The sequence below is a fragment of the Oncorhynchus keta genome, chromosome 27 (assembly GCF_023373465.1).
Source record: "Oncorhynchus keta strain PuntledgeMale-10-30-2019 chromosome 27, Oket_V2, whole genome shotgun sequence".
Lineage (NCBI taxonomy): Eukaryota > Metazoa > Chordata > Actinopteri > Salmoniformes > Salmonidae > Oncorhynchus > Oncorhynchus keta.
Genome location: NC_068447.1, coordinates 10,400,430 through 10,426,991, shown reverse-complemented (window position 1 = coordinate 10,426,991; position 26,562 = coordinate 10,400,430). Strand labels below are relative to the sequence as shown.

General features: G+C 42.3%; 2 protein-coding genes across 12 annotated transcripts in view; both read right to left on the bottom strand.

The window, feature by feature from the left end:
• Positions 1 to 10,582, bottom strand: part of LOC118378016 (solute carrier organic anion transporter family member 4A1-like) — an 83,690-nt gene extending 73,108 nt beyond the window's left edge. For 10 of the 11 annotated variants that reach the window (XR_008082547.1, XR_008082548.1, XR_008082549.1 and 7 more), the window contains exon 1: positions 10,384 to 10,582. The gene's annotated coding sequence lies outside the window, so the exon portion shown is untranslated. The remainder of the gene's footprint in view (positions 1 to 10,383) is intronic. The other variant, XM_052481610.1, reaches the window with a different exon arrangement.
• The window catches only part of LOC127912428 (proteoglycan 4-like), a 288,599-nt gene that overhangs the window by 89,618 nt on the left and 172,419 nt on the right, over positions 1 to 26,562 (bottom strand). The gene's annotated exons all lie outside the window — the stretch shown is intronic.

The window sequence follows — 26,562 nt, the reverse complement described above, 5'->3', positions numbered from 1 at the left end:
GTTCCCCTGAACAAGGCAGTTAACCCAATGTTCCCCTGAACAAGGCAGTTAACCCACTGTACCCCTGAGCAAGGCAGTTAACCCACTGTTCCCCTGAGCAAGGCAGTTAACCCACTGTTCCCCTAAGCAAGGCAGTTAACCCACTGCTCCTCTGAACAAGGCAGTTAACCCACTCTTCCCCTAAGCAAGGCAGTTAACCCACTGCTCCTCTGAACAAGGCAGTTAACCCACTGTTCCCCTAAGCAAGGCAGTTAACCCACTGCTCCTCTGAACAAGGCAGTTCCCACTGTTCCCCGGACACCGATAATATGGATGCCGATTCTCCCAGCAGCTAGCCTCGCTAATGTCAGGCTCCATGTTTTTACCTTATAATAATTAGCTCCTCCAATGACATGCCATTCTCCCAGCAGCTAGCCTCGCTAATGTCAGGCTCCATGTTTTTATCTTATAATAATTAGCTAGCTACATAAATAGATACGCTAGCCCAGGGGTGTCAAACTCAATCAGCGCACGAACCATATCGGGAAAAAAAAAACAAATTTGCGTTTTAACATATTAAAAACAAAAACAGAGCTATAGGTTGTTGTAATGTTGAAACTTTATAGTTTGTCTGAATTGGCGGGTTTTACACACCAGCCAAGCTTCTGGGAGAACACGATGGTTCACCTTTTCATAAGCATGTGAAATGTTATTTTATTTAACTAGGCAAGTCAGTTAAGAACAAATTCTTATTTACAATGACAGCCTAGGAACAGTGGGTTAACTGCCCGTTAAGGAGCAGAATGACAGATTTGTACCTTGTCACCTTGGGTTTGAACTTGCAACCTTCCGGTGGGTAGTCCGACACTCTAACCACTAGGCTACCCTGCCACCCCACTTAAACCATGTTTTCACGGTTGAATGGTGCATTGCTGTATGGTCCACTCAAAATGTAGCTAGTAGTTGAGTCGCCATCTTAGGCTACAGCTCAAATGGTGCTGTAATTGGTCCACATGTTTCTATTTTGTTACAGGTTTATTTGGGGGGGGGGTATTTAAATGTCAAGCTTTTAAAAAATGAAGCCAGACTGCAACATTTTAGTAGCATAACGAGGACCTTTGGCACCTGTGTCTGTACACTTTCTATCTGCTGCAAACTGTTAACAGGACACACTAAAGCGGCACAATTGAAGTTTTCACTTCATCACATATAGTCAGGCAGGTGCTGATGGGTTATTAACAATTGCCAGCGGGTGTGGGTGAACAAACAGTTGACCTGCGATCCACAAACACACAGCATATGACTGATAAGTGGTCAGTTTTGGTGGCTACTTCTCCTTATTGTGAAAGAATTATATATAATAATATAATAATATATGCCATTTAGCAGACGCTTTTATCCAAAGCGACTTACAGTCATGTGTGCATACATTCTACGTATGGGTGGTCCCGGGGATCGAACCCACTACCCTGGCGTTACAAGCGCCATGCTCTACCAACTGAGCTACAGAAGGACTCACTCAGGCAATATCCGCTTGCCAGGCCCAAATAGGGAACAGGTGGCAGGAAGAGGAAGGAGGCTGAACGTCCCTAACCAGAAACAGAGTGGTGACGGCCGCGGTTTCTATTGCCTGGGCTTATAGCAGGGACCTGCAGACCGTAGGCATTATCCTGTCCTGTCAATTCCTCAACCAGGCCTTCTGGAGACCTTGCGCAGAAGGGATAAAGCACACACACACACAATCATGCAATCGTAGCATATGCACACACACAAAAACACACACATATATTAAATAAAACATCTCGCTGTATAACTGTTGATACCCACAATTTCTCTAAAATAGGTGATCTTTGGATCATAGAGTAATATGATCTTTGGATCATAGAGTAATATGATTAATATCTATCTCATTTATTGCAACCACATCCTGACATAACCACCTGACATTACACCCTGACATTACACCCTGACATAACCACCTGACATTACACCCTGACATTACACCCTGACATAACATCCTGACATAACACCCTGACATTACACCCTGACATAACCCCCTGACATAACACCCTGACATAACACCCTGACATTACACCCTGATAACACCCTGACATAACACCCTGACATAACACCCTGACATTACACCCTGCCATAACCACCTGACATAACACCCTGACATAACACCCTGACATTACACCCTGACATAACACCCTGACATTACACCCTGCCATAACCACCTGATAACACCCTGACACAGAGGATGCCCTCTCCATTACACCCTGACACAGAGGATACCCTCTCCATTACACCCACAGAGGATACCCTCTCCATAACACCCTGACACAGAGGATACCCTCTCCATTACACCCTGACACAGAGGATACCCTCTCCATTACACCCCATTACACCCTGACACAGAGGATACCCTCTCCATTACACCCCATTACACCCTGACACACAGAGGATGCCCTCTCCATTACACCCCGACACAGAGGATGCCCTCTCCATTACACCCTGACACAGAGGATGCCCTCTCCATTACACCCTGCCATAACACCCTGACATAACACCCTGACATAACACCCTGACATTACACCCTGACATAACACCCTGACATTACACCCTGCCATAACCACCTGATAACACCCTGACACAGAGGATGCCCTCTCCATTACACCCACAGAGGATGCCCTCTCCATTACACCCTGACACAGAGGATACCCTCTCCATTACACCCACAGAGGATACCCTCTCCATAACACCCTGACACAGAGGATACCCTCTCCATTACACCCCATTACACCCTGACACAGAGGATACCCTCTCCATTACACCCCATTACACCCTGACACACAGAGGATGCCCTCTCCATTACACCCTGACACAGAGGATGCCCTCTCCATTACACCCACAGAGGATGCCCTCTCCATTACACCCTGACACAGAGGATACCCTCTCCATTACACCCACAGAGGATACCCTCTCCATAACACCCTGACACAGAGGATACCCTCTCCATTACACCCTGACACAGAGGATACCCTCTCCATTACACCCTGACACAGAGGATACCCTCTCCATTACACCCTGACACAGAGGATACCCTCTCTATTACACCCCATTACACCCCGACACAGAGGATACCCTCTCCATTACACCCTGACACAGAGGATACCCTCTCCATAACACCCTGACACAGAGGATACCCTCTCCATTACACCCTGACACAGAGGATGCCCTCTCCATTACACCCTGACACAGAGGATACCCTCTCCATTACACCCTGACACAGAGGATGCCCTCTCCATTACACCCTGACACAGAGGATACCCTCTCCATTACACCCTGACACAGAGGATACCCTCTCCATTACACCCTGACACAGAGGATACCCTCTCCATTACACCCTGACACAGAGGATACCCTCTCCATTACAAACGCTGGGTTGCAGACTGAGTAGATTAATTGAAGTTTATGAACATTGATAACAAAATTCTCAAAACAGTATGCCAGGCACAGACGCTCACTTCGGCCAACCGGAGTTCTGCTGGGAGAAAACCAAACCCCTAGTATGAGTGACATGGGTGGTCCTGGGGGGTCTGGGGATGTGATTGGTTTGACTGCTTCAACACACTACGCTTACAACCCATTCGGTCAACAGGATGAATGATTCATGTGGTTTTTACAGTGAGTAGTGGTCTCCTGTGGGATGGGGGGTTTAAACCACGGTCAATGGGAACGTAACAGTGGACAAGCTCACATGGGAGCCCCCTGTCAATTAGGCCTATGTATAAGGGACAAGGGACCAAGTGTTGCTAGGAATCACTCTTAAAACAGCTGTGTGTCAAACCAGGTCTGGCAGGTATAGTGTAATATGTGACAATATATCCCCAGGTATACTTTCAAGGTATAGGGACATTTTAGTTTATTTCAGTATGCTATATAGGCTATTATACACTGGGTGGTTCGAGGCCTGAATGCTGATTGGCTGGCAGCCGGTATATCAGACCGTATACCACGGGTATGGCAAAACATTTATTTTTACTGTTCTAATTACATTGGTAACCAGTTCATAATAGTAATACGGCCCCTTGGGGGTTTGTGGTATATTGCCACGGCTAAGGGCTACGGGTCATATACCACGGCTAAGGGCTACGGCCATTAGCCATGATATATTGGCAATATACCACAAACCCCCAAGGTGCCTTATTGCTTACAAATGATGGGAACCATAGACTACAGACCATAGGATACAGACTAGAGGTCGACCGATTATTCGGAATGGCCGATTAATTAGGGCCGATTTCAAGTTTACATAACAATCGGAAATCTGTATTTTTGGGTGCCGATTTCCGATAATTTTTTTATTTAAACAAACAAACATTTGTTTTATATACCTTTTTATTTAACTAGGCAAGTCAGTTAAGAACACATTCTTATTTTCAATGACGGCCTAGGAACTGTGGGTTAACTGCCTTGTTCAGGGGCAGAACGACAGATTTTCACCTTGTCGGCTCAGGGGTTCCAATCTTGCAACCGCACAGTTAACTGGTCCAAGGCTCTAACCATTGCACTCCACGAGTAGCCTGCCTGTTACGCGAATGTAGTAGAAGCCAAGGTAAATTGCTAGCTAGCATTAAACGTATCTTATAAAAAACAATCAATCATAATCACTAGTTATAACTACTGATCCAGTTTAGCAGGCAATATTAACCAGGTAAAATTGTGTCATTTCTCTTGCGTTCATTGCACGTAGAGTCAGGGTATATGCAACAGTTTGGGCTGCCTGGCTCATTGAGAACTAATTTGCCAGAATTTGATGTAATTATGACATAACATTGAAGGTTGTGCAATGTAACAAGAATATACAGCACTGTTTATGACTTCAAGCCTATCAGCCTAATGTCTGGTGTAACCAATGTGAAATGGCTAGCTAGTTAGCTGGGTGTGCGCTAATACTGTTTCAAACGTCACTCGCTTTTAGATTTGGAGTAGTTATTCCCCTTCCTCTGCAAGGGCCGCGGCTTTTTTGGAGCGATGGGTAACGATGCTTCGAGTGTGGCTGTTGTCGATGTGTTCCTGGTCCGAGCCCAGGTAGGGGCGAGGAGAGGGACGGAAGCTATACTGTTACACTGGCAATACTATAGTGCCTATAAGAACATCCAATAGTCAAAGGTATATGAAATACAAATGGTATGGAGACAAATAGTCCTATAAATACTATATTAACTACAACCTAAAACCTCTTACCTTGGAATATTGAAGTCTCATGTTAAAAGGAACCACCAACTTTCATATGTTCTCATTTTCTGAGCAAGGAACTTAAACGTTAGCTTTTTTACATGGCACATATTAATTTCTTCTCCAACACTTTGTTTTTGCATTATTTAAACCAAATTGAACACGTTTCATTATTTATTTGAGGCTAAATAGATTTTATTGATGATTTATATTAAGTTAAAATAAGTGTTAATTCAGTATTGTTGTAATGGTCATTATTACAAAGAAAAAATAAAATACAAATCGGCTGATTAATCGGTAGTGGCTTTTTTGGTCCTCCAATAATCGGTATCGGTATTGAAAAATCATAATCGGTTGACCTCTAATACAGACCCTAGGCTACAGACCATAGGATACAGACCCTAGGATACAGACCATAGGATACAGACACTAGGATACAGACCCTAGGATACAGACCCCAGGATACAGACCCTAGGATACAGACCCTAGGCTACAGACCATAGGATACAGACCCTAGGATACAGACCATAGGATACAGACCCTAGGCTACAGACCCTAGGCTACAGACCATAGGATACAGACCATAGGATACAGACCCTAGGATACAGACCATAGGATACAGACCATAGGATACAGACCCTAGGATACAGACCATAGGATACAGACCCTAGGATACAGACCCTAGGATACAGACCCTAGGCTACAGACCATAGGCTACAGACCATAGGATACAGACCCTAGGATACAGACCATAGGATACAGACCATAGGATACAGACCCTAGGATACAGACCATAGGATACAGACACTAGGATACAGACCCTAGGATACAGACCATAGGCTACAGACCATAGGATACAGACCCTAGGCTACAGACCATAGGATACAGACCCTAGGCTACAGACCATAGGATACAGACCCTAGGCTACAGACCATAGGATACAGACCCTAGGTTAAAGACCCTAGGCTACAGACCCTAGGATACAGACCATAGGATACAGACCATAAGATACAGACCCTAGGCTACAGACCCTAGGCTACAGACCATAGGATACAGACCATAGGATACAGACCATAGGATACAGACCCTAGGATACAGACCATAGGATACAGACCATAGGATACAGACCATAGGATACAGACCCTAGGATACAGACCCTAGGCTACAGACCATAGGATACAGACCCTAGGATACAGACCCTAGGATACAGACCCTAGGCTATAGACCCTAGGATACAGACCCTAGGCTACAGACACTAGGCTACAGACCATAGGATACAGACCCTAGGCTACAGACCATAGGATACAGACACTAGGCTACAGACCCTAGGATACAGACCATAGGATACAGACCATAGGATACAGACACTAGGCTACAGACCCTGGGCTACAGAACCTAGGCTACAGACCCTAGGCTACAGACCCTAGGCTACAGACCCTAGGCTACAGACCATAGGATACAGACCATAGGATACAGACCCTAGGATACAGACCCTAGGATACAGACCATAGGATACAGACCATAGGATACAGACCCTAGGATACAGACCCTAGGATACAGACACTAGGATACAGACCCTAGGCTACAGACCATAGGATACAGACCCTAGGATACAGACCCTAGGATACAGACCCTAGGCTACAGACCCTAGGATACAGACCATAGGATACAGACCATAGGATACAGACACTAGGATACAGACCCTAGGATACAGACCCTAGGATACAGACCCTAGGATACAGACCCTAGGCTACAGACCATAGGATACAGACACTAGGATACAGACCCTAGGATACAGACCCTAGGATACAGACCCTAGGATACAGACCCTAGGCTACAGACCCTAGGATACAGACCCTAGGATACAGACCATAGGATACAGACCCTAGGATACAGACCCTAGGATACAGACCCTAGGATACAGACCCTAGGATACAGACCCTAGGCTACAGACCATAGGATACAGACCCTAGGATACAGACCATAGGATACAGACCCTAGGATACAGACCCTAGGATACAGACCCTAGGCTACAGACCCTAGGATACAGACCCTAGGATACAGACCATAGGATACAGACCCTAGGCTACAGACCATAGGATACAGACCATAGGATACAGACCCTAGGATACAGACCCTAGGCTACAGACCCTAGGCTACAGACCCTAGGATACAGACCCTAGGATACAGACCCTAGGCTACAGACCCTAGGCTACAGACCCTAGGATACAGACCCTAGGATACAGACCATAGGATACAGACCCTAGGATACAGACCCTAGGCTACAGACCCTAGGCTACAGACCCTAGGATACAGACCCTAGGCTACAGACCCTAGGCTACAGACCCTAGGCTACAGACCCTAGGATACAGACCCTAGGATACAGACCCTAAGCTACAGACCCTAGGCTACAGACCCTAGGATACAGACCCTAGGATACAGACCATAGGATACAGACCCTAGGATACAGACCATAGGATACAGACCCTAGGATACAGACCCTAGGATACAGACCCTAGGCTACAGACCATAGGATACAGACCCTAGGCTACAGACCATAGGATACAGACCCTAGGCTACAGACCCTAGGCTACAGACCATAGGATACAGACCCTAGGCTACAGACCCTAGGATACAGACCCTAGGATACAGACCCTAGGCTACAGACCATAGGATACAGACCCTAGGCTACAGACCCTAGGATACAGACCCTAGGCTATAGACCCTAGGATACAGACCCTAGGCTACAGACCCTAGGATACAGACCCTAGGATACAGACCCTAGGATACAGACCATAGGATACAGACCCTAGGCGACAGAACCTTGGCTACAGACCCTAGGATACAGACCCTAGGCTATAGACCCTAGGATACAGACCCTAGGCTACAGGCCCTAGGCTACAGACACTAGGCTACAGACCATAGGATACAGACCCTAGGCTACAGACCATAGGATACAGACACTAGGCTACAGACCCTGGGCTACAGAACCTAGGCTACAGACCATAGGATACAGACACTAGGCTACAGACCCTGGGCTACAGAACCTAGGCTACAGACCATAGGATACAGACCCTAGGCTACAGACCATAGGATACAGAACCTAGGCTACAGAACCTAGGCTACAACTTTGTATCACAGATATGTGTTGAGTTAGATAGTGGTGCATGGTGTATGACTCACCTTCCAAGTATGAGGTTGATATTTTAAGAGGTTTGGTATATAGGCTATTATTCATTGAGCCCAAAAGAGCCCCACAGGTGCCATAACACCCATAAAACCTAGTGGTCAAACTGGGAAATGGTTGCAATCATTTTCCCACTATGTAAATACGGGGGAATATGTTGATAAAAAGTCACCTTGTCCGAGAGAGATTTACATGGTAATCAAAACATCACGCCAGGGTAAACCTACATGAAACACAGCCCTTATTTTAAGTGTTTCTAAAATCCCCTATGGGAAAAAATGAATGGTGGAAAAACAATTGGAAAACCATTTCCTTATAAGTACTTATAGGTATTGTGACTCATAGTCTATCTAGGCCTATATCACATGTTTTTGGAATAGCTTAGAACAGGTCCACAGTGCCTCCACAGTGCCTCCACAGTGCCTGTGCAGTGCCTCCACAGTGCCTCCACAGTGCCTCCACAGTGCCTCCACACACAGTGACGTTTAGCGACTGCATGCATGTATTGTTGTAATACTTTCATGTTGATCTACATAAAAATGAAGCCACACAAGAGACGCAGGTGTCAGTCACTACTTCACCGTGTTTAACCGGAGTTAATGCAATAACATTAAACTGTTGCGCGCGGGAAATAGGTTCTTTGCGCGAATGCGTAGACAAATGACGCGAACAGAACCGAAAATACAGTAGCCTATGTATCAAAAACGTCTAGCCACATATATATATATATATATATATATATATATATATATATATATATATATATATATATATATATATATATATATATATATATATATATATATATATATATATATATATATATATAGGATAAATATATATAAATATATATAAATAAATAGCCTACATATTGCGCGCTCACTGACAGTGAGACCAGATAATCGCCGCGGCAGTGGCACTATTATAACGGACTAATAATAACCTACACGTTCGTTTGTAAAACGAGGTAGATAAATTAAGCCATCAGGTTGTTTAGTGTCGTCCTATATACATTTCCGTTTCGTTTTCCTACATTGTATTCCTGTGTGACGCCTCAACACACCCTCACGATGGGCAAATCCATGCGCTGATAACCAAGACATCATGAGAGTAAATCCTCTCATACATAGTAACAGTGTTTACATGTCAGTGTTCCCAGCAAAGACTGGTTGAACACCCAGCTGGCCAGATCCATCTAATGGTTTAACGGTCAATAACATATAATAATAATAATAATAATAATAATAATAATGATAATAATAATAATGATCAAACCGTTGTTTAAATTTTTGTATTTATTAGGACTATTGACATAAAAACACCAGGAAATCAACTCAAAGTGATTTTAATTTAGGAAATCTTTTCCCAAGTATTCCCACGCATAGAGAGACGTATAGTATGTGATTTTATCCGCATGTAATCAAGGTTCGAAATGATTCTCTGGTTTAACTATGTTCCAGTCCCCCGACCATCCTTTCAAGGATACATAGTCCAAAGGTCGTAATGTAATTGGGGAACCCTGCTGTAATAACTAACTATACACATAATGCCTTTGTATTGCAGCCGATGGATTAAAGAGAGCAGGCTTGTAAGGGATTAAATAGACTACAGACAGATGTTGATGCAGCACAACGACCCTTTTGTCTATTTATCAACCGTCATTGAGCCAGATGTGACTGATTAACAACAGTGATTTAAGGAGTTTATCATTCGTGATAAAGATGTAAGCTGTGTAGAGCTGAGAGTGAATATTTCATTCATGTGTAGGCGTAAAACATGTGCTCGACTGGGTAAAACCACGGCCTCCACGTTGCCATTAGGCTACAGTAGTGACAGCCATAGACCGCGAGCATGCTGGTGATGCTGGCCATCGGGATACAGAACTCCCTGAGAGCATCCATAAACCATAAATACAGAGCGTCCATATACGGAACTAGAAACACTGATGTGTCAGATACAAAATGTAAGATACTTACATGTTAATGTTCTTTTAGGCATCCAACCGTTGTCTCTCCACCTTGATGCCTTCGGGTGGATGAAGTCATGATTCAAATTTCTACGGAAATGTACAATGATATGGAACGTGGTTCGTAATTTGTTGGTCCTCGCAGTTATTCTAGGTCTATGGCGGCAGCGTCCTGTGGCCGCTAAACGCTGCTTGATCCGCACATTCAAAGAGGCTGATGTCGCCCAATGATATTCGCCCCCCTATGGCGCTATCGCGTCTGGACCAATTGGCGTGATGCAGGATCTCGCGAATGAGAGGTGTCGATATGAGTGAGTTGTGGCTTCACGCTGATTATTATTATTTTTTTACAATATTACGTGGAATTATGAGTCTAGGCTACATGGAGATGTCGTTCATTTCAACAGTGTACATGATGCAATGTTAAATGGGAGAACGTGTAGACTAGAAGAATGAGAATGATTTTGGAGAAGCTTCTACTGTAGCCTACCAATATGTTTATGGTTTTCCTTATTTACAAGTTGACATTTTTCTTTCACTGCTGTTGTGTTGTAGGCTAGTCTGCAACCCTGTCTGGGTGTAATTAAATCCATGTCACGTTTGGGTTGTCATGTTGAGGCCATCTGAGGGTTGCAGTTTGCAGTAGCACCTTCTTCTTCAGGAAGTGATGTTCCCCTGGATGTTAGGCTCTCCTTAGTGGCTGTAGGGAGCATGTCAGAGGCAGAGCAAGTGCATCCCAGTCTCATACCGCTCTCGTCGCGTGCGCGAGCATTGCAAAATACATGTAGAAATCCATGTTATTAAAATCTTGCACCCACACTGCTCGTGTACGCCAAGGAGCGTCTGCGTTGCCAAGGGCTAAAAAATAGAAGTCATTCCTATTTCTGACAGATTGCGCTGCAAGTCCTGCCTCTCCCATGTCCTCATTGGTTTATAGAAGCAGGTACCCACGTGCCATCTCCTCATTGGTTATACCCACATTGTTGATTGAAAGACGAATGCTGGTTGTCATGGTAATACTATGAAAGTTTAGATGCCAATCACCATTTAAGCTAAAAGATGAAAAAGCCTGGAAGGATAGATGACTACAAACGAGTCGGTTGGCCGTTTTTATGTGTGGATTTATTGTCGGAGTAGAGGACCTTGTGCGTTTCAGGTAAAATAACATCCTAATGTTTATATCTCAGGACAAATTAGCTAGCAACAGCAAGCTAGCTAAATAGGGCAAATTAGCTAACAAGTGTAAGCTAACTAGCTAAATTGTCCCCAAATTAATGTAATTGGTTCAGAGTTTGTTTTGATATTTTAACCTGTATGTCGTGATCGCGTGTGGTGTAGGGGGACAAAATACATCTATGCACGATGTCGCACCCGCGCAGCCGGTTTGGGTTCCGTGTCAGAGGTTTGTCTGTTTTTGTGGTCAGATGAGAAGTTTTGTTTTCTGCTATAGTTGAGTTCACAAGCAATGCATTTAAAGGTTCTGTTGTTGATGCAATTAAAATATGTGTGCAGTTAGTGTGCAGTCTCTCTCTCACTGTCATGTTATTTATCTCTCCCTTATCACTGTCATGTAAATTATCTCTCCCTTATCAGTCATGTTACTTATTGTAACGCTCGTCTGATGAAGAGTGAGGAGTGGACCAAAGCGCAGCGTGGTATGCGTTCATGATTTTTTATTAACTCAGAACACTTTGAACAAAAATAACAAAGAGACAAACCAACAGTTCTGTAAGGTAAACAAACTAAACAGAAAACTACCCACAAAACACAGGTGGGAACAGGCTACCTAAGTATGGCTCCCAATCAGAGACAACGATAGACACCTGTCCCTGATTGAGAACCATACCCGGCCAAAACAAAGAAATACAAAACATAGAAATAAAGAAACTAAAATGCCCACCCAAGTCACTCCCTGGCCTAACCAAAATAGAGAATAAAAACCTCTATGGCCAGGGCGTGACACTTCTCTACTTTTATCACTGTCATGTAAATGATCTCTTCCCTTATCACGGTCACGTTCGTCATAACGAGGAGACCAAGGCGCAGCGTGATAAGAATGCATACTTATTTTAATGAAGAATAAACACTGAACAAACTATACAAAACAAGACGAACGTGAAGCTATGAGACACGAGTACTGACAGGCAACTACACATAGACAATAACCCACGAAATACCCAAGGAATATGGCTACCGAAATATGGTGCCCAATCAGAGACAACGATAAACAGCTGCCTCTGATTGGGAACCAATCTAGTCAACCATAAATACAGTGCCTTGCGAATGTATTCGGCCCCCTTGAACTTTGCGACCTTTTGCCACATTTCAGGCTTCAAACATAAAGATATAAAACTGTATTTTTTTGTGAAGAATCAACAACAAGTGGGACACAATCATGAAGTGGAACAACATTTATTGGATATTTCAAACTTTTTTAACAAATCAAAAACTGAAAAATTGCGCGTGCAAAATTATTCAGCCCCTTTACTTTCAGTGCAGCAAACTCTCTCCAGAAGTTCAGTGAGGATCTCTGAATGATCCAATGTTGACCTAAATGACTAATGATGATAAATACAATCCACCTATGTGTAATCAAGTCTCCGTATGAATGCACTTGCACTGTGATAGTCTCAGAGGTCCGTTAAAAGCGCAGAGAGCATCATGAAGAACAAGGAACACACCAGGCAGGTCCGAGATACTGTTGTGAAGAATTTTAAAGCCGGATTTGGATACAAAAAGATTTCCCAAGCTTTAAAAATCCCAAGGAGCACTGTGCAAGCGATAATATTGAAATGGAAGGAGTATCAGACCACTGCAAATCTACCAAGACCTGGCCGTCCCTCTAAACTTTCAGCTCATACAAGGAGAAGACTGATCAGAGATGCAGCCAAGAGGCCCATGATCACTCTGGATGAACTGCAGAGATCTACAGCTGAGGTGGGAGACTCTGTCCATAGGACAACAATCAGTCGTATATTGCACAAATCTGGCCTTTATGGAAGAGTGGCAAGAAGAAAGCCATTTCTTAAAGTTATCCATAAAAAGTGTTGTTTAAAGTTTGCCATAAGCCACCTGGGAGACACACCAAACATGTGGAAGAAGGTGCTCTGGTCAGATGAAACCAACATTGAACTTTTTGGCAACAATGCAAAACGTTATGTTTGGCGTAAAAGCAACACAGCTCATCACCCTGAACATACCATCCCCACTGCCAAACATGGTGGTGGCAGCATCATGGTTTGGGCCTGCTTTTCTTCAGCAGGGACAGGGAAGATGGTTAAAATTGATGGGGAGATGGATGGAGCCAAATACAGGACCATTCTGGAAGAAAACCTGATGGAGTCTGCAAAAGACCTGAGACTGGGACAGAGATTTTGTCTTCCAACAAGACAATGATCCAAAACATAAAGCAAAATCTACAATGGAATGGTTAAAAAATAAACATATCCAGGTGTTAGAATGGCCAAGTCAAAGTCCAGACCTGAATCCAATCGAGAGTCTGTGGAAAGATTTGAAAACTGCTGTTCACAAATACTCTCCATCCAACCTCACTGAGCTCGAGCTGTTTTGCAAGGAAGAATGGGAAAAAATGTCAGTCTCTCGATGTGCAAAACTGATAGAAACATACCCCAAGCGACTTACAGCTATAATCGCAGCAAAAGGTGGCGCTACAAAGTATTAACTTAAGGGGGCTGAATAATTTTGCACGTCCCCAATTTTTCAGTTTTTGATTTGTTAAAAAAGTTTGAAATATCCAATAAATGTCGTTCCACTTCATGATTGTGTCCCACTTGTTGTTGATTCTTCACAAAAAAATACAGTTTTATATCTATTATGTTTGAAGCCTGAAATGTGGCAAAAGGTTGCAAAGTTCAAGGGGGCCGAATACTTTCGCAAGGCACTGTATGTAAACACGTAGACATAGAAGAACCCCTAGACAAAACAAAAACTACACAAACCACCCCTGTCACACCCTGACCTAACCAAAATAATAAAGAAAACAAAGATAACTAAGGTCAGGGCATGACATCATGTAAATGATCTCTCCCTTATCACTGTCATGTTAATTATCTCTCCCGTATCACTGTCATGTTAATTATCTCTCCCGTATCACTGTCATGTTAATTATCTCTCCCGTATCACTGTCATGTTCATTATCTCTCCCTTACCACTGTCATGTTAATTATCTCTCCCTTATCAATGTCATGTTAATTATCTCTCCCTTACCACTGTCATGTTAATTATCTCTCCCTTACCACTGTCATGTTAGTTATCTCTCCCTTACCACTGTCATGTTAGTTATCTCTCCCATATCACTGTCATGTTAGTTAGGTAGGTTAACACATGATAGGAACACAGTGGTATAAAGGATATTGGGGCCAAAACAACATCTTAGCTTGTCCTCCTGTAAGTGTACTGTGTAACACAGCCTCTGTTTGAAGTGTAGACATTAACACCAAGGTCTGAAGCCTAGACATTAACACCAAGGTCTGAAGCCTAGACATTAACCCCAAGGTCTGAAGCCTAGACATTAACCCCAAGGTCTGAAGCATAGACATTAACCCCAAGGTCTGAAGCCTAGACATTAACACCAAGGTCTGAAGCCTAGACATTAACCCCAAGGTCTGAAGCATAGACATTAACCCCAAGGTCTGAAGCCTAGACATTAACACCAAGGTCTGAAGCCTAGACATTAACACCAAGGTATGAAGCCTAGACATTAACACCAAGGTCTGAAGCCTAGACATTAACACCAAGGTATGAAGCATAGACATTAACACCAAGGTCTGAAGCCCAGACATTAACCCCAAGGTCTGAAGCATAGACATTAACACCAAGGTCTGAAGCCTAGACATTAACCCCAAGGTCTGAAGCCTAGACATTAACACCAAGGTCTGAAGCCTAGACATTAACCCCAAGGTATGAAGCCTAGACATTAACGCCAAGGTCTGAAGCCTAGACATTAACACCAAGGTCTGAAGCATAGACATTAACCCCAAGGTCTGAAGCCTAGACATTAACCCCAAGGTCTGAAGCCTAGACATTAACACCAAGGTCTGAAGCCTAGTCATTAACACCAAGGTCTGAAGCCTAGACATTAACCCCAAGGTCTGAAGCCTAGACATTAACCCCAAGGTCTGAAGCCTAGACATTAACCCCAAGGTCTGAAGCCTAGACATTAACACCAAGGTCTGAAGCCTAGTCATTAACACCAAGGTCTGAAGCCTAGACATTAACCCCAAGGTCTGAATACAATCTCATATCTCTACACTGATTAACCAGTAGGGTGTGATGTTGGACTTCTTTACTTCGTTGCTACTTTCAGGTACCTGAAGAATTTCTGGCAAGGAGCGTCCATACAAGTCCAGGGTGGATGACCTAAAGGTGACACCTGTCTCCCTCTCTCTGGGGCCCTATGAGTCTCACCTGCAATTCTTTGTGTGGAAGGAGATGCTGCAGGTAATCAATCCTCTACCAGAGAGACTAACACTACAAACAGTGAGTCAGAAACTGACTATCTCCAATGACAGACGCAGTGTGTTTTGTACTCCCAGAAATGTGGAATCAGCTCAGTAAGTTCAGCACTGGACAACACTGCTGGGAAATAGAAGTGGGAAGTGGGGCTTTCTGGGAATTGGGAGTTAAAAGAAATTCGGGTTTTTTTGGGTTCAAACTTTTTGGTTCAAAAACAATGTGTCTCAGGTATAGAAATCAAAAATATACTGTTCATGGTATGGGTACCGAAAAACAAATCCTTTTAAGAGATACACCTCGAAAGATAGCTCTATACCTAAGTTGTGCAACCAAGGAACTCTCTTTCTACAATGCAGATGACATGTCGCTTATCTATACTCTAGTCTGTTATTGGGAAGACGTGTCAGCCTATTTCAACATTGGTGAATGTGATGGAGTAGATTCTGACCCCCTGACAGTCTGCTGGTATTGATCTGCTTATCATAGATCCCCTGACAGTCTGGTATTGATCTGCTTATCATAGATCCCCTGACAGTCTGGTAATGATCTGCTTATCATAGACCCCCTGACAGTCTGGTATTGATCTGCTTATCACAGACCCCCTGATAGTCTGGTATTGATCTGCTTATCATAGACCCCCTGACAGTCTGGTATTGATCTGCTTATCATAGACACCCTGACAGTCTGGTATTGATCTGCTTATCATAGACCCCCTGACAGTCTGGTATTGATCTGCTTATCATAGACCCCCTGACAGTCTGGTATTGATCTGCTTATCATAGACCCCCTGACAGTCTGGTATTGATCTGCTTATCATAGACCCCCTGACAGTCTGGTATTGATCTGCTTATCATAGACCCCCTGACAGTCTGGTATGGATCTGCTTATCATAGATCCAGTCACATCAAAGTAAAACAATCTACAAGTAATTTTGACACACAAAGTGGCAGAAATGTGATATTGGTCATGGATTGATCAGAATCAAAGGGAGTTTTGACATGCTTCTCTAAATGCTTTCGTTAAACACACATCATAGTGTCTCACATTTTATTTTACATGCCACCTGTACATTTACTTTTAAACCTTTAACTTTTCAAAACTGCATTAAGGGAATTACTGAATGACACTAGGGAGCAGACGTTTTGATTAGGATTCAGATTTTACATTGAGTTAAATGAGATTTTACATCACCACAACCCTGTGATATAAACAGTGTGTGTTTTGGGTTTAACTCTTTACTATCTTGGAAATATGCATTTTTGTACATATATCAAATTATTTCATACTTGTTGACTTGTGTTTTTATAATGAACAATGTCTATTTTAGATTAGGGTGAGGCTTTTCATTACGTTTATCATCTTCCTCACCTTCACATATTTATTATAGCTTGTGTGCAGAGAACTTGACAAATAAATTTAAATTTAGTCTATTATTTAACCCTGATTTTGCATAATTGGTGTATGTGCCTTTAAGCCGATTTGATGTACTGTGAACTAGTTGCAGTAGCCAGGTCGGACACTGTTAATAACACAGTCTCGAAATGTTTTGCATGTCAGCCGTCAAGCTGTCAAGATTTTGGACTTTCAAGAAGCAACATGTCTCCAGCCACATGTAACTGGTATATAATATAATAACCAGCCACTATCCTAGCTAGGGGGTGTAACTCATAATATAATAACCAGCCACTATCCTAGCTAGGGGGTGTAACTCGTAATATAATAACCAGCCACTATCCTAGCTAGGGGGTGTAACTCATAATATAATAACCAGCCACTATCCTAGCTAGGGGGTGTAACTCATAATATAATATAATAACCAGCCACTATCCTAGCTAGGGGGTGTAACTCATAATATAATATAATAACCAGCCACTATCCTAGCTAGGGGGTGTAACTCATAATATAATAACCAGCCACTATCCTAGCTAGGGGTGTAACTCATAATATAATAACCAGCCACTATCCTAGCTAGGGGGTGTAACTCATAATATAATAACCAGCCACTATCCTAGCTAGGGGGTGTAACTCATAATATAATAACCAGCCACTATCCTAGCTAGGGGGTGTAACTCATAATATAATAACCAGCCACTATCCTAGCTAGGGGGTGTAACTCATAATATAATATAATAACCAGCCACTATCCTAGCTAGGGGGTGTAACTCATAATATAATATAATAACCAGCCACTATCCTAGCTAGGGGGTGTAACTCATAATATAATAACCAGCCACTATCCTAGCTAGGGGGTGTAACTCATAATATAATATAATAACCAGCCACTATCCTAGCTAGGGGGTGTAACTCATAATATAATATAATAACCAGCCACTATCCTAGCTAGGGGGTGTAACTCATAATATAATATAATAACCAGCCACTATCCTAGCTAGGGGGTGTAACTCATAATATAATATAATAACCAGCCACTATCCTAGCTAGGGGGTGTAACTCATAATATAATATAATAACCAGCCACTATCCTAGCTAGGGGGTGTAACTCATAATATAATAACCAGCCACTATCCTAGCTAGGGGGTGTAACTCGTAATATAATAACCAGCCACTATCCTAGCTAGGGGGTGTAACTCATAATATAATATAATAACCAGCCACTATCCTAGCTAGGGGGTGTAACTCATAATATAATATAATAACCAGCCACTATCCTAGCTAGGGGGTGTAACTCATAATATAATATAATAACCAGCCACTATCCTAGCTAGGGGGTGTAACTCGTAATATAATATAATAACCAGCCACTATCCTAGCTAGGGGGTGTAACTCATAATATAATAACCAGCCACTATCCTAGCTAGGGGGTGTAACTCATAATATAATATAATAACCAGCCACTATCCTAGCTAGGGGGTGTAACTCATAATATAATATAATAACCAGCCACTATCCTAGCTAGGGGGTGTAACTCATAATATAATATAATAACCAGCCACTATCCTAGCTAGGGGGTGTAACTCGTAATATAATAACCAGCCACTATCCTAGCTAGGGGGTGTAACTCGTAATATGTAAACTAGTATGCAGACTACTATTACTGATACCAGCTTCTATCCTCTCACCATGCAGACTACTATTACTGATACCAGCTTCTATCCTCTCACCATGCAGACTACTATTACTGATACCAGCTTCTATCCTCTCACCATGCAGACTACTATTACTGATACCAGCTTCTATCCTCTCATCATGCAGACTACTATTACTGATACCAGCTTCTATCTTCTCACCATGCAGACTACTACTACTATTACTGATACCAGCTTCTATCCTCTCACCATGCAGACTACTATTACTGATACCAGCTTCTATCCTCTCACCATGCAGACTACTATTACTGATACCAGCTTCTATCCTCTCATCATGCAGACTACTATTACTGATACCAGCTTCTACCCTCTCATCATGCAGACTACTATTACTGATACCAGCTTCTATCCTCTCACCATGCAGACTACTACTATTACTGATACCAGCTTCTATCCTCTCATCATGCAGACTACTATTACTGATACCAGCTTCTATCCTCTCACCATGTAGACTACTATTACTGATACCAGCTTCTATCCTCTCATCATGCAGACTACTATTACTGATACCAGCTTCTATCCTCTCACCATGCAGACTACTACTATTACTGATACCAGCTTCTATCCTCTCATCATGCAGACTACTATTACTGATACCAGCTTCTATCCTCTCATCATGCAGACTACTATTACTGATACCAGCTTCTATCCTCTCACCATGCAGACTACTATTACTGATACCAGCTTCTATCCTCTCACCATGCAGACTACTATTACTGATACCAGCTTCTATCCTCTCACCATGCAGACTACTATTACTGATACCAGCTTCTATCCTCTCACCATGCAGACTACAATTACTGATACCAGCTTCTATCTTCTCACCATGCAGACTACTACTACTATTACTGATACCAGCTTCTATCCTCTCATCATGCAGACTACTATTACTGATACCAGCTTCTATCCTCTCATCATGCAGACTACTATTACTGATACCAGCTTCTATCCTCTCACCATGCAGACTACTATTACTGATACCAGCTTCTATCCTCTCACCATGCAGACTACTATTACTGATACCAGCTTCTATCCTCTCACCATGCAGACTACTATTACTGATACCAGCTTCTATCCTCTCACCATGCAGACTACTATTACTGATACCAGCTTCTATCCTCTCACCATGCACTCTACTATTACTGATACCAGCTTCTATCCTCTCACCATGCACTCTACTATTACTGATACCAGCTTCTATCCTCTCACCATGCACTCTACTATTACTGATACCAGCTTCTATCCTCTCACCATGCAGACTACTATTACTGATACCAGCTTCTATCCTCTCACCATGCAGACTACTACTATAACTGATACCAGCTTCTATCCTCTCACCATGCAGACTACTCTTACTGATACCAGCTTCTATCCTCTCACCATGCAGACTACTATTACTGATACCAGCTTCTATCCTCTCACCATGCAGACTACTATTACTGATACCAGCTTCTATCCTCTCACCATGCAGACTACTATTACTGATACCAGCTTCTATCCTCTCACCATGCAGACTACTATTACTGATACCAGCTTCTATCCTCTCACCATGCAGACTACTATTACTGATACCAGCTTCTATCCTCTCACCATGCAGACTACTATTACTGATACCAGCTTCTATCCTCTCACCATGCAGACTACTATTACTGATACCAGCTTCTATCCTCTCACCATGCACTCTACTATTACTGATACCAGCTTCTATCCTCTCACCATGCACTCTACTATTACTGATACCAGCTTCTATCCTCTCACCATGCACACTACTATTACTGATACCAGCTTCTATCCTCTCACCATGCAGACTACTATTACTGATACCAGCTTCTATCCTCTCACCATGCAGACTACTACTATTACTGATACCAGCTTCTATCCTCTCACCATGCAGACTACTATTACTGATACCATCTTCTATCCTCTCACCATGCAGACTACTATTACTGATACCAGCTTCTATCCTCTCACCATGCAGACTACTATTACTGATACCATCTTCTATCCTCTCACCATGCAGACTACTATTACTGATACCAGCTTCTATCCTCTCACCATGCAGACTACTATTACTGATACCAGCTTCTATCCTCTCACCATGCAGACTACTATTACTGATACCAGCTTCTATCCTCTCACCATGCAGACTACTATTACTGATACCAGCTTCTATCCTCTCACCATGCAGACTACTATTACTGATACCAGCTTCTATCCTCTCACCATGCAGACTACTACTATAACTGATACCAGCTTCTATCCTCTCACCATGCAGACTACTCTTACTGATACCAGCTTCTATCCTCTCACCATGCAGACTACTATTACTGATACCAGCTTCTATCCTCTCACCATGCAGACTACTATTACTGATACCAGCTTCTATCCTCTCATCATGCAGACTACTATTACTGATACCAGCTTCTATCCTCTCACCATGCAGACTACTATTACTGATACCAGCTTCTATCCTCTCACCATGCAGACTACTATTACTGATACCAGCTTCTATCCTCTCACCATGCAGACTACTATTACTGATACCAGCTTCTATCCTCTCACCATGCAGACTACTATTACTGATACCAGCTTCTATCCTCTCACCATGCACTCTACTATTACTGATACCAGCTTCTATCCTCTCACCATGCACTCTACTATTACTGATACCAGCTTCTATCCTCTCACCATGCACACTACTATTACTGATACCAGCTTCTATCCTCTCACCATGCAGACTACTATTACTGATACCAGCTTCTATCCTCTCACCATGCAGACTACTACTATTACTGATACCAGCTTCTATCCTCTCACCATGCAGACTACTATTACTGATACCAGCTTCTATCCTCTCACCATGCAGACTACTACTATAACTGATACCAGCTTCTATCCTCTCACCATGCAGACTACTCTTACTGATACCATCTTCTATCCTCTCACCATGCAGACTGCTCAGTACATCCCTTTCTCCTCCCTGAAGTGGCATTCTGTAGATCTATACCATCAACAGTCCCACCACCATTAGGCTTCATGCATTGGGTTAAACATTGTATCTTTTCATCATGTACATTTGTGCTTTTGATGTTGAGGTATTCTGTAGTTAGATATGTGATTATGTAACCTTTGGACTTATGTAGCTTATATCCTGATAAGATGGATAACTACCTACAGTTGTTTAGAGTCTCTGCACTCTTTATGAGAGAGACAAAGAGCACAGATCATTTTGTGGCGAGAGAGAGAGAGAGAGAGAGAGAGAGAGAGAGAGAGAGAGAGAGAGAGAGAGAGAGACATATAGCATCATGTCCTTCTCTCTGTATCCTCTGTATGGGTCAGTTAACGACAATAAGCAGAGTGATAATCACAGAGACGTTATTTAGTCAATATGTGATAGACAGCAGGATTGAGAAAAACAAAATAGAACAGACACTCTGTGTCGTGAGTTCACCCAACCTGTGTAGTGAGTTCACCCAACCTGTGTCGTGAGTTCACCCAACCTGTGGAGTGAGTTCACCCAACCTCTCTGCTTATTGCTGCCCCCTGCAGACAGGAAGAGGCAACTGACAGTCGACTGTATGTGGACAGTGGGTTTAGTCTGAGGGGTGATGGGATGGCCGAACCAGAGGGTTACGTCAGACTGTGGTGTTCAGGTCAGCACAGGCAGACCCGCTGGATCACTACCTATGATCCACTTTGGCATACACATTTCAACTTTAACTATGTAAACACCCAGTCCTCTCTAGAGCTCCAGGTGTGGGATAAGGACCCAGGGGAACGTGACGATGACCTCCAGGGTGGGTGTTCTGTAAACCTGGAGCAGGGGAATACTGGGAATACATTCATTATGCCCTAATCTATGGATTTCACATGACTGGGAATACATTCATTATGCCCTAATCTATGGATTTCACATGACTGGGAATACATTCATTAGACCCTAATCTATGGATTTCACATGACTGGGAATACATTCATTATGCTCTAATCTATGGATTTCACATGACTGGGAATACATTCATTAGGCCCTAATATATGGATTTCACATGACTGGGAACACATTCATTAGGCCCTAATCTATGGATTTCACATGACTGGGAATACATTCATTATGCCCTAATCTATGGATTTCACATGACTGGGAATACATTCATTAGGCCCTAATCTATGGATTTCACATGACTGGGAATACATTCATTATGCCCTAATCTATGGATTTCACATGACTGGGAATACATTCATTATGCCCTAATCTATGGATTTCACATGACTGGGAATACATTCATTATGCCCTAATATATGGATTTCACATGACTGGGAATACATTCATTATGCCCTAATCTATGGATTTCACATGACTGGGAATATATTCATTAGGCCCTAATCTATGGATTTCACATGACTGGGAATACATTCATTATGCCCTAATCTATGGATTTCACATGACTGGGAATACATTCATTAGGCCCTAATCTATGGAGTTCACATGACTGGGAATACATTCATTATGCCCTAATCTATGGATTTCACATGACTGGGAATACATTCATTAGGCCCTAATCTATGGATTTCACATGACTGGGAATACATTCATTAGGCCCTAATCTATGGATTTCACATGACTGGGAATACATTCATTAGGTCCTAATCTATGGATTTCACATGACTGGGAATACATTCATTATGCCCTAATCTATGGATTTCACATGACTGGGAATACATTCATTAGGCCCTAATCTATGGATTTCACATGACTGGGAATACATTCATTATGCCCTAATCTATGGATTTCACATGACTGGGAATACATTCATTAGGCCCTAATCTATGGAGTTCACATGACTGGGAATACATTCATTAGGCCCTAATCTATGGAGTTCACATGACTGGGAATACATTCATTAGGCCCTAATCTATGGATTTCACATGACTGGGAATACATTCATTAGGCCCTAATCTATGGATTTCACATGACTGGGAATACATTCATTAGGCCCTAATCTATGGATTTCACATGACTGGGAATACATTCATTAGGCCCTAATCTATGGATTTCACATGACTGGGAATACATTCATTAGGCCCTAATCTATGGAGTTCACATGACTGGGAATACATTCATTAGGCCCTAATCTATGGAGTTCACATGACTGGGAATACATTCATTAGGCCCTAATCTATGGATTTCACATGACTGGGAATACATTCATTAGGCCCTAATCTATGGATTTCACATGACTGGGAATACATTCATTAGGCCCTAATCTATGGATTTCACATGACTGGGAATACATTCATTAGGCCCTAATCTATGGATTTCACATGACTGGGAATACATTCATTAGGTCCTAATCTATGGATTTCACATGACTGGGAATACATTCATTAGGCCCTAATCTATGGATTTCACATGACTGGGAATACATTCATTAGGCCCTAATCTATGGATTTCACATGACTGGGAATACATTCATTAGGTCCTAATCTATGGATTTCACATGACTGGGAATACATTCATTAGGCCCTAATCTATGGATTTCACATGACTGGGAATACATTCATTAGGCCCTAATCTATGGATTTCACATGACTGGGAATACATTCATTAGGTCCTAATCTATGGATTTCACATGACTGGGAATACATTCATTAGGCCCTAATCTATGGATTTCACATGACTGGGAATACATTCATTAGGCCCTAATCTATGGATTTCACATGACTGGGAATACATTCATTAGGCCCTAATCTATGGATTTCACATGACTGGGAATACATTCATTAGGCCCTAATCTATGGATTTCACATGACTGGGAATACATTCATTAGGCCCTAATCTATGGATTTCACATGACTGGGAATACATTCATTAGGCCCTAATCTATGGATTTCACATGACTGGGAATACATTCATTAGGCCCTAATCTATGGATTTCACATGACTGGGAATACATTCATTAGGCCCTAATCTATGGATTTCACATGACTGGGAATACATTCATTAGGCCCTAATCTATGGATTTCACATGACTGGGAATACATTCATTATGCCCTAATCTATGGATTTCACATGACTGGGAATACATTCATTATGCCCTAATATATGGATTTCACATGACTGGGAATACATTCATTATGCCCTAATCTATGGATTTCACATGACTGGGAATATATTCATTAGGCCCTAATCTATGGATTTCACATGACTGGGAATACATTCATTATGCCCTAATCTATGGATTTCACATGACTGGGAATACATTCATTAGGCCCTAATCTATGGAGTTCACATGACTGGGAATACATTCATTATGCCCTAATCTATGGATTTCACATGACTGGGAATACATTCATTAGGCCCTAATCTATGGATTTCACATGACTGGGAATACATTCACTAGGCCCTAATCTATGGATTTCACATGACTGGGAATACATTCATTAGGTCCTAATCTATGGATTTCACATGACTGGGAATACATTCATTATGCCCTAATCTATGGATTTCACATGACTGGGAATACATTCATTAGGCCCTAATCTATGGATTTCACATGACTGGGAATACATTCATTATGCCCTAATCTATGGATTTCACATGACTGGGAATACATTCATTAGGCCCTAATCTATGGAGTTCACATGACTGGGAATACATTCATTAGGCCCTAATCTATGGAGTTCACATGACTGGGAATACATTCATTAGGCCCTAATCTATGGATTTCACATGACTGGGAATACATTCATTAGGCCCTAATCTATGGATTTCACATGACTGGGAATACATTCATTAGGCCCTAATCTATGGATTTCACATGACTGGGAATACATTCATTAGGCCCTAATCTATGGATTTCACATGACTGGGAATACATTCATTAGGCCCTAATCTATGGAGTTCACATGACTGGGAATACATTCATTAGGCCCTAATCTATGGAGTTCACATGACTGGGAATACATTCATTAGGCCCTAATCTATGGATTTCACATGACTGGGAATACATTCATTAGGCCCTAATCTATGGATTTCACATGACTGGGAATACATTCATTAGGCCCTAATCTATGGATTTCACATGACTGGGAATACATTCATTAGGCCCTAATCTATGGATTTCACATGACTGGGAATACATTCATTAGGTCCTAATCTATGGATTTCACATGACTGGGAATACATTCATTAGGCCCTAATCTATGGATTTCACATGACTGGGAATACATTCATTAGGCCCTAATCTATGGATTTCACATGACTGGGAATACATTCATTAGGTCCTAATCTATGGATTTCACATGACTGGGAATACATTCATTAGGCCCTAATCTATGGATTTCACATGACTGGGAATACATTCATTAGGCCCTAATCTATGGATTTCACATGACTGGGAATACATTCATTAGGTCCTAATCTATGGATTTCACATGACTGGGAATACATTCATTAGGCCTAATCTATGGATTTCACATGACTGGGAATACATTCATTAGGCCCTAATCTATGGATTTCACATGACTGGGAATACATTCATTAGGCCCTAATCTATGGATTTCACATGACTGGGAATACATTCATTAGGCCCTAATCTATGGATTTC